Source organism: Perna viridis, chromosome 5, assembly GCF_037379345.1.
Source record: "Perna viridis isolate PV_CMFRI_1.1 ecotype Kerala chromosome 5, ASM3737934v1, whole genome shotgun sequence".
NCBI classification, from domain to species: domain Eukaryota; kingdom Metazoa; phylum Mollusca; class Bivalvia; order Mytilida; family Mytilidae; genus Perna; species Perna viridis.
The window spans coordinates 11,221,152-11,238,268 of NC_142449.1; the positions used below are offsets into that span (position 1 = coordinate 11,221,152).

General features: G+C 33.0%; 1 pseudogene; it reads left to right on the forward strand.

Annotated features, from left to right (window-relative positions):
• The first annotated feature begins 625 nt into the window (after window positions 1–625).
• The window catches only part of LOC148616014 (uncharacterized), a 42,079-nt pseudogene continuing 25,587 nt past the window's right edge, over window positions 626–17,117 (forward strand).

Genomic DNA, 17,117 nt, shown 5'->3' on the forward strand with positions numbered 1-17,117 from the left:
TAAACAAGTCTGAAGGATTATATAATGTTACCGATAAAGAAAATATCTTTATCGATATCGTTGTACAACATCTTTACCATTATCGTTGAACAATCCCAAATATATGTAGGAGTCACATATAACCTACTTATTAGGAATCTGTAAAAGAGGGGATTCCTTATCCTTTTGTTATATAAGCCCTTGATAAATGTACCGTCATTTAAACATAGATTCTGAATGACGCAATGAATGGTAATGTACACATTTAGAGGGTTGTTCGATTTAACAATGACTTTAACTCCGTGTTTCAAGATGGCAGATCCGACTTTTTTAATTTGGAAACAAACGTCTCTTTTGCTCCTATGTATGTTATCTGTCTACAAATATTTCTCGTATAATAACGACAAGTTATTACAAATACTATAATTAAAATTACACTTAACCTTCCGAAAATTGAATGCGTTCTTAATTCCTAATTTTATATTATGATGTATACTAAATGTGTAATATTTCCTAAATACAAATATGCCCATTTATATTTATATGTTATAATAATGATAAAAATATAATAAAAATGACCATTGAATGTTCTTAAAGATACAAATGACTACTCAACGTCTGTATAATCATGTTTCCGTGTTTCAGGATGGCAGACACGTCGACTGTTTTACTTGCGACGGATGATGTTGCCCCCACTGCAGCGGCTGGTGGTGGAATAGCTGCTTCCTTAGCCGCCCTTGGTATTTGCATACAATTTTGATAACTGGACCTTATATTTTTTGTTATAACTACTAATATTACACATGGTGTAACATTCTTTTTTTTTATTGATCACGTGATTCAGAGGATATTCAACGTATCTAATACATTGTCGCTATACTGCTAAATAAAGATCTTGATATTAATTATTCCGATTTCATCTTTCAATTTCAACATTAATGTTCAAAAGCCGCTTTATAAAGACAATCGTCTAAAAGATTAGTTCCATAAGAATTCTTACTTGATTAAAACAGAAAATATCCAAAATATGTTATGTTTTTTTTTATAATATAACATGTTATTGTTTTATCTTTATTTTCAACGGCATGTAGAAATCTTGCAAAATGCACAATTTATGGCCATTCCCATAAGTAATACACTATTTACATATGTAATATATAAATTAAGGACTTTCACTCAGTTAATACGTGATGTATTGACCTTCGTCCTCGGGCAATATAATCGGAACAAGTCCATATATTACGTATCTATAATTCTATAAACCTATAATTGATGAATATTTCGATTTTCAAATTGTGTTTTGAAGTGATATGATGAACTCGAATGAATGGAAGATAACTAGAATTCAGTTAGATGGCTTGAATGAGTTTAAGTGTTTGCCAATACCACGCAGTTCACTTTTAACAATAGTAACAACTAATAGCAAGCAAGACAAAATGAAACATTATCTTAAAAAGTACAGTTACCTAACTGCCGCAAGCTAACAGTTTGCTACAGATAATATGTTCAACTTTTTTTCTGATCACAAAATTTAAGAGTGTTCTTAAATTTTGCATATTAACTGCATTAGGAACACGATCTTTATTATAGAAATCAGATATATAAAGAGAAAATGTTACTTAGTTCCTCTATTTGTATTACTTTTAGAAGGTCAATAAATAGTGTTAGTGTTATGCTGTCAGTCAAATGTTGAAAAAAGCTAATATTCTTTTTCTTATTTCAAATAAATGAATAAGGATAAAGTGATGTAAATGGTAATAACAAAATCACCTAACTAATAAACTACAGGCAAAAGTCAATGGGGAAATGTCAAAAAGGAGAGTCCCGTAGGTAACAACCAACCGAAGTTTTTTTTTTTTTTTTTTTTTTTTTTAATCGTCCTCTCGGCAATTAATTATATATTAATGATAAACAAGTTAAAATATATTGTGCTTCATGTAGAATAGTTTGTTCTCAATTCAATTCTATGGAAATAATAAATATGAATTATAATCCACAGCTTTGCCTTTGCTTCTCCTCGGCTTATTTGCCGGCATTCCACCACCAGCAGCAGTAGCAGCAAGTCCTTGCCCTATCTGTACAACACCTGCTCCTACACAGTGCACAACTCCAATTATGTAAAGTTTAGTATAGTATAAGAATGTGTGTGATATTTGTACAGCTAAGTAATTCTTAATTTTCTAAATTGAGTTTGCTTGGTAAAAATCGTACTTTCATTACCTGAAGTAATTTCAGTACTTAAATAAAATGAAGACAACCGAACTATGACAAAAATATAAAAAAATATTATTTTTTCAAAGAAATTATTCCCTTACGCAGGTTTTGTGACATAAGAAGAAATGACCCTTATCTACTCCCCGTGCAGAAGGGAGGAAAATATAACTCGTTTTCAGCTGGGTGCCTGCACTGCTATTTCAGTATAACCTTTTGACCCTGAAGACAACTATGAAACTGTTTCGATCGAAAACTTGACACCTCTAACTAAAACTTATTGTGTTGGACACCAACACAGGTTCCAAAAACGTTCCCAATGTCACTGGAGCTCCGAAATTTGGATTCAATTGCTCCACGATCCTTGGTATGTATTATTTTTAAGTATCGAATATTTTCTTACATGAAAAATCAGTTACACTCTATAATCAAAGTTGTGAATTTTTATGCAAATTGCACAATGTTGAAATTAAGTTGGATTTCGACTGTCATCCTCTACACTGGAACCGGTATTAAAAAACTAAATGCGCCATTGTGTTTTTTGCCATTTCAAATCCTTATCTGTAAATTTGTTTTTGAATTTTAACTCAATTCTCGCGATCATTTTGAAAAAAGGGGTCGATAGTAAGAAAAACAGCTAAAAACCGAAAATCAAACGCTTAGATAGGCCAAGGAATTCAGTACCATTCAATACCTTTAGTCATCAAGTTAACAGTTTAATTTCAGTCATTTTGGGCGGCCATCTCGTAGAAATAAAAAACAATGAATAGAAATAAAATACAGTAAAATAAATAAAATATATACCATTGGACTCAGGACTCATTAGAAAAAAAATGATTTTTAATATAAATGGGGGATTTTATACGACATATCGAACTTCGGGAAAAAGTAACTTCAAATTGCTTTCCTTAGAAGATTTGCTGTTGAGATAAATAGAGCCTCGATTTGATTCGTGACCCATCGAAAAACCTATTTATAGATGATATCTAATCTACTATGGACCAGTTTGTCGAAGTAAGAGGGGGGAACTCTGAGACAGTTCTGTGGTTTAGTGGGTCTGAACCAAAGTTTGGTATAACCGATAAATCTGGGACTTTAAAAGATAAAAATTAAGTCGCTATACGATTATTTTTTTCTGGTTTTCCCCCCGATTTTTATGAGAAACATTCATTTTCACTATAGCCATCTTTTGATAACATCTATTTTGGATTATAATCAAACCGTCTTATAGGACTAGAATTAGTCCTTTTTTTAACTGAATCAATCTTCGCGATTTGTCCCTAATTATTTTTTTATCTTTGTACGCCAGTCATCCGGTCATATTGAAATGACGTTTTACCAGAAAATCGGAAGGTGATGGCAAGTCTGTACTTTAATCCCATTAAATTATCGGTTAAGATGCTTAAGAAAAGGCCGCGGACAATAAAGTGTGAGCAAAAGAAAATTAGGAATTTTAGCGAGTCATAAAAGTCTCTTCATGCTCCATAAATGATCACAGAACCCGCATTCTTAATAGAGCATACAATTTTTAACCAAAATACCAAGTCATGGTTCCCTTTTTCTATTTCATAAAATTCTGACTCATTTTATACTCTTTTTATATGGGCTACCTCATTTAAGAGGCATCCATCTTGATTAATCTACTTTTGGATAATTTTTAAGTTTGGTAAAGCTATCTGAAGTAGTTTTTTTTCGTAATGAAAACATGTGAAAAATTTCCGAAAAAAAAACAATCTGTTTCCGTTACCATGGAAACTGATTACATACCGATTGAACTTTTTAGCATAATTAACTGTACAACCTCACCTATTCTGAAGTTCCTGGCCACATTGATTTCCGAAATATCGTAATGTTCTTTGGTATGACCTAAGAGAAAAGACCCTGAAAAAATATCTAAGTGGCGTGGACGTCAATAAAATTAATTTCAACTTCTAAAAAATTGTTTCAATCTCACTGTGCATTTCAAAACAAATATTCACCGGTTAAATAATGATACAGAAGAAACTTAAGGAACTAATAAACTAGATTTTATTGTTCCCGAAATATAGTAGATGATCGCGAAATCCCCATTTGACACAGATGTATTTGAAATCGATTTATATGTCTCCATGAGTTTTCCAAGAGGAATGGAAAACTATGACACGTTGAACAAATCAGTGTTCATGGTGCAGATGGATACACCGTAATGATCAACGAGTTCATGATAACGTAGAAATTGTTTGTTTAATATGAAAATACATCTATGGAAATAAAATTAGAATCGATGACAAATTTACATTTTTTTTTACATTAAGGGACCAATGGTTCTATCGCCTGTTCTTCCGTTACACCTTTGTATTATTACGTACTTTCAAATCACTATAATGTTTTTATAGAACTATGCTATTTCAGATTGATGAATGGGGATATTTATTTTTTGTTTGCAACTCCATCTAAATTTTGTTACACTTTAGGTGAAAACAATTAAATGTGATATTTGCCTTGATATCTGAATGACATTTAGGTTCCTTGTAATCTGTAACTGTTAACCGTTGTTTAATCAACAAATCAACTTATTTAACAAAACTTGTACATTATCCTTAAAATCTCAAACTTCCATGTCATTCTGAAATTTTAAGAAAAATCAAACATGTGTTCAAATTTAATGTTTGTAAATATTACGCATACATGTGTTTTTAAAGTCCAAACTTTGGTCTGTTCTTTTTACTTTACTTTACTCTCCATGAAACAGTTGTTGTATTGCAGTGTAAAATTCACTTGCTAACTCTATCTTTATTTCCAAGAGGTAATTTTACATCTTATGCAAAGTTTTGAAGAACAATGTTTGCTTTCTTTCATAGTCACAGCAAGATCGAGTGAGATATGAGTTTTATTATGAATATCATAATCTTAAGTACTACTTTTATTGCATCAGTGCTTTAATTGAAAAGAAAAATCAATTCATGGTATACTTTATACTTTCATGATAAGACGAACAATAAACCAAACATTGCTACTCTTTTTAACATTTCTTTAAAATTATATATGTATCTGCAAGATGGTTTTTACTTATTTTGCGAATAAAAGTCACAGTTCATACACATTGAACCACAGTATGAAGGTAAGTCTAATTCATTACCATTCGATATCATTATTAATCACGATTACCGTTTCAAAACTGTAAATGCTGTAAATTTAAGTTTTTCATCATCAAAATTATCAGTAGTAGTTATTTAAAGCTGTACTGTGCAGTTCCCGTGTACACAATTTTAGGTAATTTCGAAGTGGATTTCCAACATTAAACAGCTTTATTCAAGAGCAAAAGATACACATCGGGTAAACGGGCGGCCGTATCACTAGTAGACTAATCAGATTAAAATGAAAAAAGAAATGCTAAATATATTTGATAACAACTTGATTTTCTTTCAATAGCTCCATGTTCCCCCGTGCCAGCATGTCCCACAGGTTTCATGACACTTTCTAATGCCGGAGCCAATGTACCAAACAAATGCTATCTTTTTACACAAACGGAACGATCGTTCATGGAAAGCCTAGTAAGTACGATATGATGTTAGTTTTAAAAGACTTCATATGTTTTAAGATGGAATTAACACTAGCAATATTCAAAGGTAAGATCCACATTTTAATAGAATTGATATGCTTTTCAAACCTAAATAATAACGTGTATTATTTTTAAAATGTGTATGACAAAAAAAAGAATATTAAGAGAAATGACCGAAACCGTACTTGAATTAGGGGCCAAAAATTGGTCAAAAACCAGTTTTATTTTTATAGAAATTAATATGTACCCTGACTTAAAGCATATTGATGTATATGAAATTGTTCCACAAGTATGTTTACAACTAAGGTCAGACTAAGATTAAAAATGCAGTTCATTGTTCATTCAGCAAACGAAAGCAATTTTGGTTTCTTGCCTGAGCGTTTCAGGCTACTTCGGGCATCCTGTTCTTAAAACGAAACCTGAATTTGCGTTAAATGAAATATGTAATATAGGTCCCTTTGGCATCTGCGTATGGAGTGTTCATATCACAATTCGTACGTTATGCCAGAGCTTGCCGAAACTACGCAGACTTTTTGTATCGCGCTAGAACTCTAACAAATAGGCTTCTGGAACTGGGTTATATTGCTACAAGATTGAAGTCATCACTACAGAAGTTTTATGGTCGTCATGAACTCGTGGCTCGTTATGGTGTATCCATCTTCACCATGAAAACTGATTTATTCAACCGGTCATAGTTTTCCTTTCCTCGTTTGTCTACCCCGGACTTACCCTACCGGTGCACCTGGTCTATGCTCCAGGTTTTTAGTATAGTCCTAGTTGCTTATTTGCTTTTGTTACTTTGTATGTATAATTTTAGTTACTTTATGTTCTTAGTTGTGTATGTCTGTTTTCCATGTCTGGTCATTGTCCCTGGATTACATTATTTTGATTACCGTTATAACCTTGGTTCCCTTGATTACTCCTTCAAGATAGAGAATCGAAACTGTAAAAAGCATAAGAGTTTTCTGTGCTTATCGATCGGACAATGGCGTTCAAGGTATGGGCGTTGTAAATACTGAGCTCACATTCAGGTATCCTCACTTTTGTCATTAGAAATACAGGAAAAAAAATGTTCTTGTGCAATTTGTAAGACTCCGTCTACATTTCCAGATTGCAAACTTCGGAACATTGTTCTAGTGTATCAAACCTATTGTCTCTGAGGTCTACAGTTTGTCTGAGAATAGTGTCAGAATAGTCCTTTCTCCTTTCACAAACGCCTCAATGGCTGTAACGGCAACTTGAGATGGAAAAAGTTTAGGGAAATAACATTGTACATTTGTTCTTGAGTATTTAGTGTAAGAGAAGACATTTCGATTGAAGTAAGTCAATTAAGTGATTTGTCAGGAAGTTGCATACAGTTCTAAGAAAGTCTCGTTAAACGTCTCTGCACTATATTTTTGTGGTACATGAATTCGTTCAATGTGTGAAACGCCTGCCTTCTTGTGAGTTGTTAATTCGTGTATCAATATGCATTTTGATTCTTTCATTTGCTAAATTTTCAATTCGACGTTCGCTACAAATTCGACAAGCTATCAGTGGTGATCACTTTGGTCTTTTCTTTCGAACGACGATTATAATGAAAATATTTTATTACATTACTTTATCAAAGCTTTTGGATTTAATTTGCATATTTATTTCAAAGTAAAAATTTTTACATAATGAATATCTATGAGAGGAAATGGATTTATAAATCAAGTTTTTATTTTCCTTTCAGAGTTATTGTAACAGTCTTGGCGGTGGTCTCGCAAACCCGATGAACGAGAATGAAGGAATGGCTTTGAGAACTTTCCTGTCACAAAGTATATATATGTAAACAAATTCAGATAGAAAAAGAAGACCTGTCAATGGATCATTATCAAATATATAAAATAATAATAATAATAAATACATAAATGAACTGTTCCGTACTACTATACATCGTGTACTAAGTTACAGCACTAGATTAACCCTACGAGGATGAATGACCCGGTCAGCGAAAGCTATATTTTTATATAGCCTAGCTGGCCGAGTGGTCTAGGGCGCTGGACTTTGTGCAGGCGGTGTTGCCATAGATGTCACAGCGGTACGAGTTCGAGTCCTGCGGATGGAACGACCAAAAATTTGCTTCGCAAATTTGACAGGTCTAACATCGTTGGGAATTTTTCAGAACTGTCTATACGTTTGTATATCATCCCTGTTTCAATTTGATCCGATGGAGCAGTGTAGCAAATAGAGTCGTCACATTCTGAGACTTTTGTATAATATTGATTTGTTGTGACATGCATCATTAATTTGATCCTCTATCCTACATAATAACATCTAAATGAACTGTCCCATACTACCATACATCGTGTACTAAGTTACAGCCCTAAATTAATTCTACGAGGAGGAATGACCCAGCCAGCGAAAGCTATATTTTTATATAGCCTAGCTGGCCGAGTGGTCTGGGGCGCTGGACTTTGTGCAGGCTGTGTTGCCATAGATGTCACAGCGGCACGAGTTCGAGTCCCGCGGAGGGAACGACCAAAAATTTGCATCGCAAATGTTAACACACTATAATAACGTATATAATGGGCAAAATTTTCAGTCAACAAATGACCTTCTTCAGTGCCTTAAATAAACTGAGTGTGTATGAAAGTAAATGGTCTGTATATAGTTTTTATGGATATCTTTTTCTAGCAGAATTTGTTTACTTTAATACAACTCGAATTTTTTTCATGACAATTACGCAGGAAAAATTAATCAGTTATATTGATACTTTTGAATAATCGCTTTTAGACAAACTAAAAGCGATTATTGAAATGAATTATAATGTGCCAAAATGTCAATATACACTTCTTGTAACTTCAGAGAGAATCTGTTGGCAATACTTGGTCTTTTCATTTTTCATGAACATTTTCAATTAAATGACATTTTCCTTTACCATATTATTTGATATCGTTTAGCATATATCAAATAGTCATATTTATAAAATATAACATATAATAATATTGATGCTTTATGGACTAAGTCTGAAAAAAAAATTGTTAAAAAACCATAGGGTTTGCACATAGTTAAGTCTGATATCACGAACTGTTCATGTTTATCGAAGTGAAGCATCATTTTTGTAAGTGTAAATGAATCTTCTTAGCTATACCTGAACTTTGGCATTTAGTATACCAACTGCGTTTAAATAGATTGTAATGTTTTATTTGACTTAATTATAGATCTTGCTGGTGTGCCGCACTACGTTGGCTACACAGATTTGGGAAATGGTGGTTTGTACTTGGCGACATCGGGCGGGCCTTTTACACCCGTTCCTACCTTCGGGGCTTTACCTACAGCTAGTGAGTATTTGTATAATTGCAGCGTTTTATTTTCAAAACACATTTAAAAGAATCCAATTTCTGATCAAATAAAATACATTTTATACAATTTCATAATTAAACCGTAAGAATAATTGAAAGTTAACTCCAATAACCACTAAAATAATCAAAAGATATCGTGTATATTCACAACTACGCTTGATATAAGGAAGGTTAATGCATTTTGCTATTTTTGTTAATATGACTCACAAACAATAATTGTATTAAAACAAATGATTTCTTTTATTCAACGGCATTATTGTTAAGGTACAGCGATGTCGTTTTTCAAAGGTTTTCAAAATTTGTCTAATTTTTCATTTTTAAGGAAAATAAAAATGCTGGGTAATTGAAAACATTTGGATTTTGATGACTCATAAATACCTCAATTTTGCATGTTTATCCCTTTCTTTTTTAGGAAATATTCAAACTTATCGGGAAAAAATAAATTATAGCTACTTATTTATCTTATCAGCATTGGATTGAATTATTTAATGTACATGACATATACTGTTCTTAAAGGAATATGAAACGTTTTGAAAAAGAAATCCATTGTTCAAGTAGAATAGATTTACTGCAGCGCATATACATGTTTATCGCACAAAGACACGATATTTAATTTTCGTCAATAGTACACATATGACATCCTGAACAATCGATAATTTAATGCGTCCCATTCACGAGACCATTTCACATATAATCTTTCGGGAAACATAATTTAAATAATCACAATTAATCGCATTTATTCAGGAATACACAACTGATCAGTGTTATTTCTTGCATATTTCTTAGAAACAATATGATGAATTAAAAACGACAAAAGTATTGTGGTAGACAAAAATATATAGTTTGATGTCATATTTAATTCACAATCTTCAATACATTGCGTTTTCATTGTTTTTTTTAATACTGAATTAAAAAAATGTACAACTTGTTAAATTTTATGATAATCGACCTATATGGACGGATATTTAAATTTAGACTTAAAGTAATGCTTTTCAAACAAGAACTCTACGGTATGGTATAATACATTTATAATAACGTTTGTTTAAAGAAGCATCTAGATCAGTCTTAAAAATGGTCATGTTGCTTACAAAAGTGTTATGATTGATTTGCTTACGCAATGTATTGTAGCCGGTGGTGAAGATTGTGTGACATTCTCAGCTAATGGTGCAGCCCTTAGTACGGCACTAACAACTTGCACACCTCCGAAAAAGGCAATTTGTGAAATGAATTTGGTGAGTAATGTTATAAAATTGTCTTTGATGTTATTAACAGCTTCATACTGTATAAAGTATGATTTTCAGTAACATTTTGATGTCACAGGTCCATTAAATGTATAGTGTTATTCACAGACGACTGTGTGATGCGAAAATTTCTTTTCAAAGCTCGTGAATTAATGACAATCTTAACTTGAAGATTACAGAATTGTTGTGCCCACATATACTTAACTATCGAAAAAATTGGGTATGAACGGCTTATGTATATGTATATACCGTGTAATTGAGAACACAATTCACTGTTAAAAAATCATTTGTTTTTATTTGTTTTTATTTGTTACACAGAAATTATTTTGCCTATGACAGCACCATAGAGCCAAACATGTAAATGAATTAACTGTGATTTGATTAAAAATCATACATTTTTAGAAAATGCATGCTTATCATTGCTCAATAACAAGGAAAGGGGGAACGGGAATGCATATATTCTTAGCATGTAGTATAATAAGACTATATTAGTCAGATAATGCCTTCGTGACTGTAGGTGAATCAGTGACAGCGATGTGTGAAATTGTATAAGATAACTCGGTTCATCAATCATTTACTTTTCTTACTTTGTGTGTATTGTTTCGGTTATTTCATGTTCTTTGTGTGTGTCTGTTTCCGTGCCTGGTCTTTTTCCTTGATTCCTCTTTTAGACAACTTTAGTCTTTCGCTTATGTAATAAAGAAGATTTTGATTGGCCAATCAGATGTTAATGAATTAATTCCACTATCTATGAATTAATTTCGAAAACCTGTGTTCGAATATTTTGTATAGTTATTCACATTAAGCTTCAGTTTAAATGAACAAATTATCAATTAAATAGTTTGTTGTCTATTTTCTATGGTAGTTGAAGTGTAAAATTAGTACTAATTACTAATCCCAGTTAGTTCTGTTTACTTATACATCAGTTTTTTTTCTCTTAATCAAGGAAATAGTACCGTAAACCACAGTGTAATTTCTTTTAGATATTACAATTATTCTTTCATTTGTAATCTTTTTTAATGAATTGGCACAGGAAATGGCAAAAATGATTTAGAATAAAATTAATGAATCCGACGGTTATTATAGTTCAATGAAAGAAAGGAAAATGGAATCATCCTTGCCCCAAGTAAAACAATTCACTGGTGTGTTTTTTTTTTTTTTTTTTTTTTTTTTTTTTTTTTTTTTTTTTTTTTTTCAAATCTCATTCGGTTATCATTGTTCAGATGTTCTGAGGACTTCATCAAAATCCATCCATGATAATGCCGCGCGATTTGATTCCCTAACAGGGGGTATGAGGACATAATGACCATATTCGGACCGAACATATCGGTCATAAGCTTCAATAATACGAATATTTTGTCGAAAAGTTACTTTACATAATAGGTTTTAGAGTATTTAAGTTGCTGATTTGTGCGGCTAATATCTCCTGCAAAAATATTAAATTTAATTGTTTCTCGCAGATTTCGTAGAATTTCATATAGGGACTCCATTCTGCACAATGGTATGCGTGAAAATACTGCAAAAAGGTTTAGAAGAGATATACTCGTTGTTCTTAATATTATGTAATATTTGTGCTGATTAGACTTTATCTTTGTCCTACTTATACGAAATAACTATTCCGGTAAAACACTAGTTTTACTTCAATGCTTCAACTTAATGTCAAAGCATGCATTGAATATTATTCAGAGAGTAATCAAGGGAACCAAGGTTATAGCGGTAATCAACAGAATGTAATCCAGGGACAAAGACCCAACATGGAAAACAGACATACACAACAAAGAACATAAAGTAATTAAAATCATACATACAAAGTAACAAAAGCAAATGAGCAAGTCGGACTCCACTAAAAACTGAGAGGGGAGCAATGCTAGTAATAAGAACCGGTAGAAAATATTTGTATTATAAATATGAATAAACCTTTTCTCTCCAATTTTATTTGATATTGAAGATTCTTGAACATTTGCTTAAGAGAGTATGTCAATCCTTTTGAGTAGGTGCTGTAAGTAGGGATAGACTTAGAAATGCAATTGTTAAAATACTTACTAAACAGTCGCACTTTCTACAAGACCAGTATGTGGTACACAATTAGACCATTTTTACGCTTAAAGAAGAAGAAGAAAATTACAATTTGCTTTGTTCCGGTTATATCGACGCGATCTTCAGGACAAACCAAATCTCGAATATTACATCTTCATTAAACAGGTGCCCTCTGCAAGATAATGCATAGTTTATACACCATTTACGTATAAATAATATAAATGTATTCTAAACTTAATTTTTATTTTCTTTCAGTCAAAACAGACATGTGTGTGCCCTTAATGACATTTGAATTGCTTGTCGCGGTAGAAAAGGTTTCCCGCGTCTTAAGAAAAAAAATATTTTACAAAAAAGTTTTCTTGGAATTTTTATTTGTACGGCCTTGCATGATTTTGTTTTGTTTGTTGGGGTTTAACGTCCGAGGCAGCAATATTTCAGCTATATTCAGACAATGAACATGAAATTGATGATAAAATGAACATGAAATGATGATGAAAAGAAAAAGGGATGGGACAAAAGGACAATGGGGTTAACAAATTTTGATTGCCACTGGAAATAGGGAGAGGTGGGTAGGGTCGGGCAATTTAGCCTCCTGTGGCGGAGCCCTATGGTTCCTACTCCGGGAGAATACCACAGTAGGGTTCTTTAACGTGCGAGGAACGTGGCATCTTTCCCCACACGGTGCACCACTATGGTTTGCGGTCAGGTTTTCCGTATTATAGCCTGACAACCCCAGCATGTAACACGCCAGGGGTACCCCATTCCACCATCTGGGGCACACATCCCAGTTGCTCTGTGGACAGAGCGCCCTAGCCCCCGGCTAGGGTTCTGAGCACTATTTAGTCGCCTTTTACGACAAGCTTAGCGCTGCTGCAGGCCTATTCTTTTAACACCCGGACCTGCACGGGGCCGACCTTACATGAATATGCTGAAATGAATCGATATATTTTCACAATAATAGCTACCAATTTCCATCGAAGCAGAATATGAAGCAGCAATGTCTGCACCTGTAGATTTGTTTAAAACAAAAGAATCAGGTTGACTAAAAGACAGAAACGTTGGAAATTCAAATTTACAATAGAAATATATAAAAACAATTTCTAAATTGCTCCTTTGAATATGTTCCAAAGAACAATCCTGCGTGATCCTTTTCATCAATTGTTCTATACAAAATATAACACTAGAACATATGTTTATCTAATATAACCAACAAAAAAGAACACTTATGCTAACAAAATACTCTGATGCAAATGTATTTAAACTTGTTGTCGACAATAATAGCGGACTGTTAGGTTCCCAATAAAAACAAATTGTTCGCAATTTTTGGTCGGTCTGATTCTTTATATGTAATTAGCTCGGTTTTTACAAGGACTACTATTACAAAAGAGAAGAGACTAATCCAGTCCTTCAAAATCAGTTTCCCTTATACAAATTATATCTTAAAATAGTGATATAACGAACAACTATTATAATTTTAATGAAATATTATAACGAGAATAGGTATGGTGTATATGTCAAAGAGACAACAACCCATCCAGGATGAAAATGTCAGCCTAAGACCATCCATTGGTCTTCAATGAACGACGAGGAAACCCTCATACCACAGGACAGGCTGCGGCTGCCCACAAAACATAATTATACAAAGGCACAGCAAGAGTTGCCCCTATTTACTGATGTAACATAAAAAATAAACGAAAGGTGAAAACGAAACAAGACAAAGAGAGGCTAGAATTACTGACTAGGGACAGGGGCCAAAACTGCGGTGAGATTAAAGTACTTTGGCGGATCACAACCCTTCCCGTTTAAAACCTGGTCACTATGTCAATAATATTACACTATTAAACACACCGAAAAAGGACTACTAACAGTCAAGTACTTGTAACATGCCAGCCAGTTTATACCTAACAAAAGTTATGTCCCAAGCCAAATAATGTTTTTTTTTTTTAAATATAGTGTCTTAATTTCTCTGTAAAGATGCTATGAGCGATTCAATGTTAATACCTAACAAATGCTATTCATAACGATTTGACAACTATATCATAACTATATTCCTTACAAATGAGCCTATTCAACGGATTAGTTAACTTATTCGGTGAATATCGAGCTATACGTGCTCTGTGTAGAATATTACAGTAAAACAAAGCGTGAGAGATACCAGTCCCTATTAATCCCTTACGAGTTCTTCTGTATTTGAGATTGAGTTCATTGTGTCGGTTGAAAAATTTTGTGAATGTTTTTACGAGCTTGTGATAATGAAAACCTTGATAATATAATTTCTCGTTTATATAAACATTCTTTTCGTTAAAATCTTAATCATGTTACAAATACGTACCTGTTGTGCCATGTAAACAACATCTTAAAACGGATAGTTAACAATAGGGAATGAAAAATCACCCCTTTTATCGTAAATTTCAGTTTTAAGTTTACCATTATTGATATGAACACTAAGATGAAGAGATGGACATTATTTTTTATCAATAATTGCTTTATACGAAGGGAGTTCTACAGTATATTTTTTATTATATAGTAATAAATATTTTCCTTTTTAAATCAATAGAAAACAAAGCATGCAATATATCCCGGTAATTGCACGCTAACTTTCATTCGTATTCGGAAAAATTCGGAAACGTTCCGAATACGTTTTTAAATTGATTGCACTGTTGTCATCTGCTAAAAAAATGGCTGAACGGGATATTGACAGGTTGTTATAAAAATGGCAACAACCTCTTTATATGGGCCAACATATTTCCGTGTTTGGTGACAGTTATTGTGATTCCATTTTTCAATAGGAACAAATTGTGCTCCTTTATTTGCTGACCTTTTTCTTCACTCTTATGAGACTGACTTTATAGCTGATCTGATCCGAAAGAAAGAATATCGTGTAGCTAGATCCTTTAATCTCAGTTTCCGCTATATAGATGACGTATTATCTTTAAACAATCATAATTTCGGGGATTTGATACATCGCATCTTCCCCAAAAAACTGGAGATAAAGGATACTATAGACACTGTGAAGTCAGCCTCATATCTTGACCTTCACTTAGAAATCGATGGTAAAGGAAAACTATTGACCAAACTTTACTACAAACGTGATGACTTTTCATTCAGAATTGTCAACTTTCCTTTCATCTGTGGCATCATCCCTTCAGCACCTACGTATGGGGTATTCGTATCACGACTCGTGCGTTGTGCCAGAGCTTGCCGAAAGTACGCAGACTTTTTGTATCGCTTTAGAACTCTAACAAATAGGCTTCTGGAACAGGGTTATGTTGCTACAGGATTGAAGTCATCACTACAGAAGTTTTATGGTCATCATGAACTCGTGGCTTGTTATGATGTATCCATCTTCACCATGAAAACTGATTCATTCAACAGGTCATAGTTTTCCTTTCCTCGTTTGTCTACCCCGGACTTGACTTTTTATGAGCAACTCTGCGGGTGTTTGTAGGAAAACAGAGGACGCTTACCCTACCGGTGCACCTGGTCCATGCTCCCAGGTTTAAGTGGAGTCCGAGTTGCTCATTTGCTTTTGTTACTTTGTATGTATGATTTTAGTTACTTTATGTTCTTTGTTGTGTATGTCTGTTTTCCATGTCTGGTCTTTGACCCCGGATTACATTCTTTTGATTACCGCTATAACCTTAGTTCCCTTGATTACTCTTTCTTTCAAATGATAAAAACAAAAAATGTATTCCTTTCAATTTTACTACAATTTATTAAACATTCATAAATTCATATTGCACTAGTTCATATATTTATTATGCATCATGTTTGAACTAGTGCAATAAAACACATACAATGTTGTCAAAAGCATTATATCCAACAAATTAGTATAATGTTAACAGAAATATTTATTATTATATAATAAAAGGGTTATTGCATGAATACTGGTGAGTATTGTCCCTAGCAGGATATTATATTGCACGAGCTTGCGAGGACAATATTCAAGACTACTTTGATTCGCTGTCAGAGTGGGTTAAAGCTGTGAGGTCTTTAATCTTGAAACGCGTGAGAATTAAAAAGATAAACACTTTTACATGATTTTTTTTATGTTTTCCATAAACATGGACTTCTTTTATAGTTATAACAAAAACGCTCACATCTTTTATTTAATTATATGTACTTACTCGTGTTTGTACAAATTGAAATTACTGATGTAGTACGGAAAGGACATGATGGGATACCATTTTTTTCTATGGTACAATGCTGCCTAAAAGTCCAAATAAAAGCAAAAATAGAGCTGTGAATGGTTATTTAATTAGTCATTCAACAACAATATCAACCTCGGCACTCAACATACATGTAGATGAACAAAAGAAAACATCCTATTTTCACAATTATTACGAACTTTCTTTGAAAATAACGATGACACGCCGTCATCTGTACTTACTAATTACTTTGAATTTAAATCGCTCAGTTGAATGCAACAGAACTAACAGCTCCTTTATGTCAAAAACAAAAGAAATATCATACTCTTTTTGACTTTACTGAAGTGGTTAGTTTCTTTACAGTACAAAGTAGTTGTAGGGACTTTTCTCTTAAGAATTACCCAGTTTGTTTCGCTCCAAAGACCATTGTCATTACGCTATATTTTATGCTAACCAAACCTTTTTAACTTGTTTAGTTGACTGACTATATAACAGCACACGAATCATGAAAACTTTTCACCTGTACGATGTACGTTTCACTAAATACGATTAACGGTGTACGATATACCAAATACGATACTGTAAAACCGTGAAATTTTATCTTCGTTATTTCCGAGATAATACTGGTAACGCA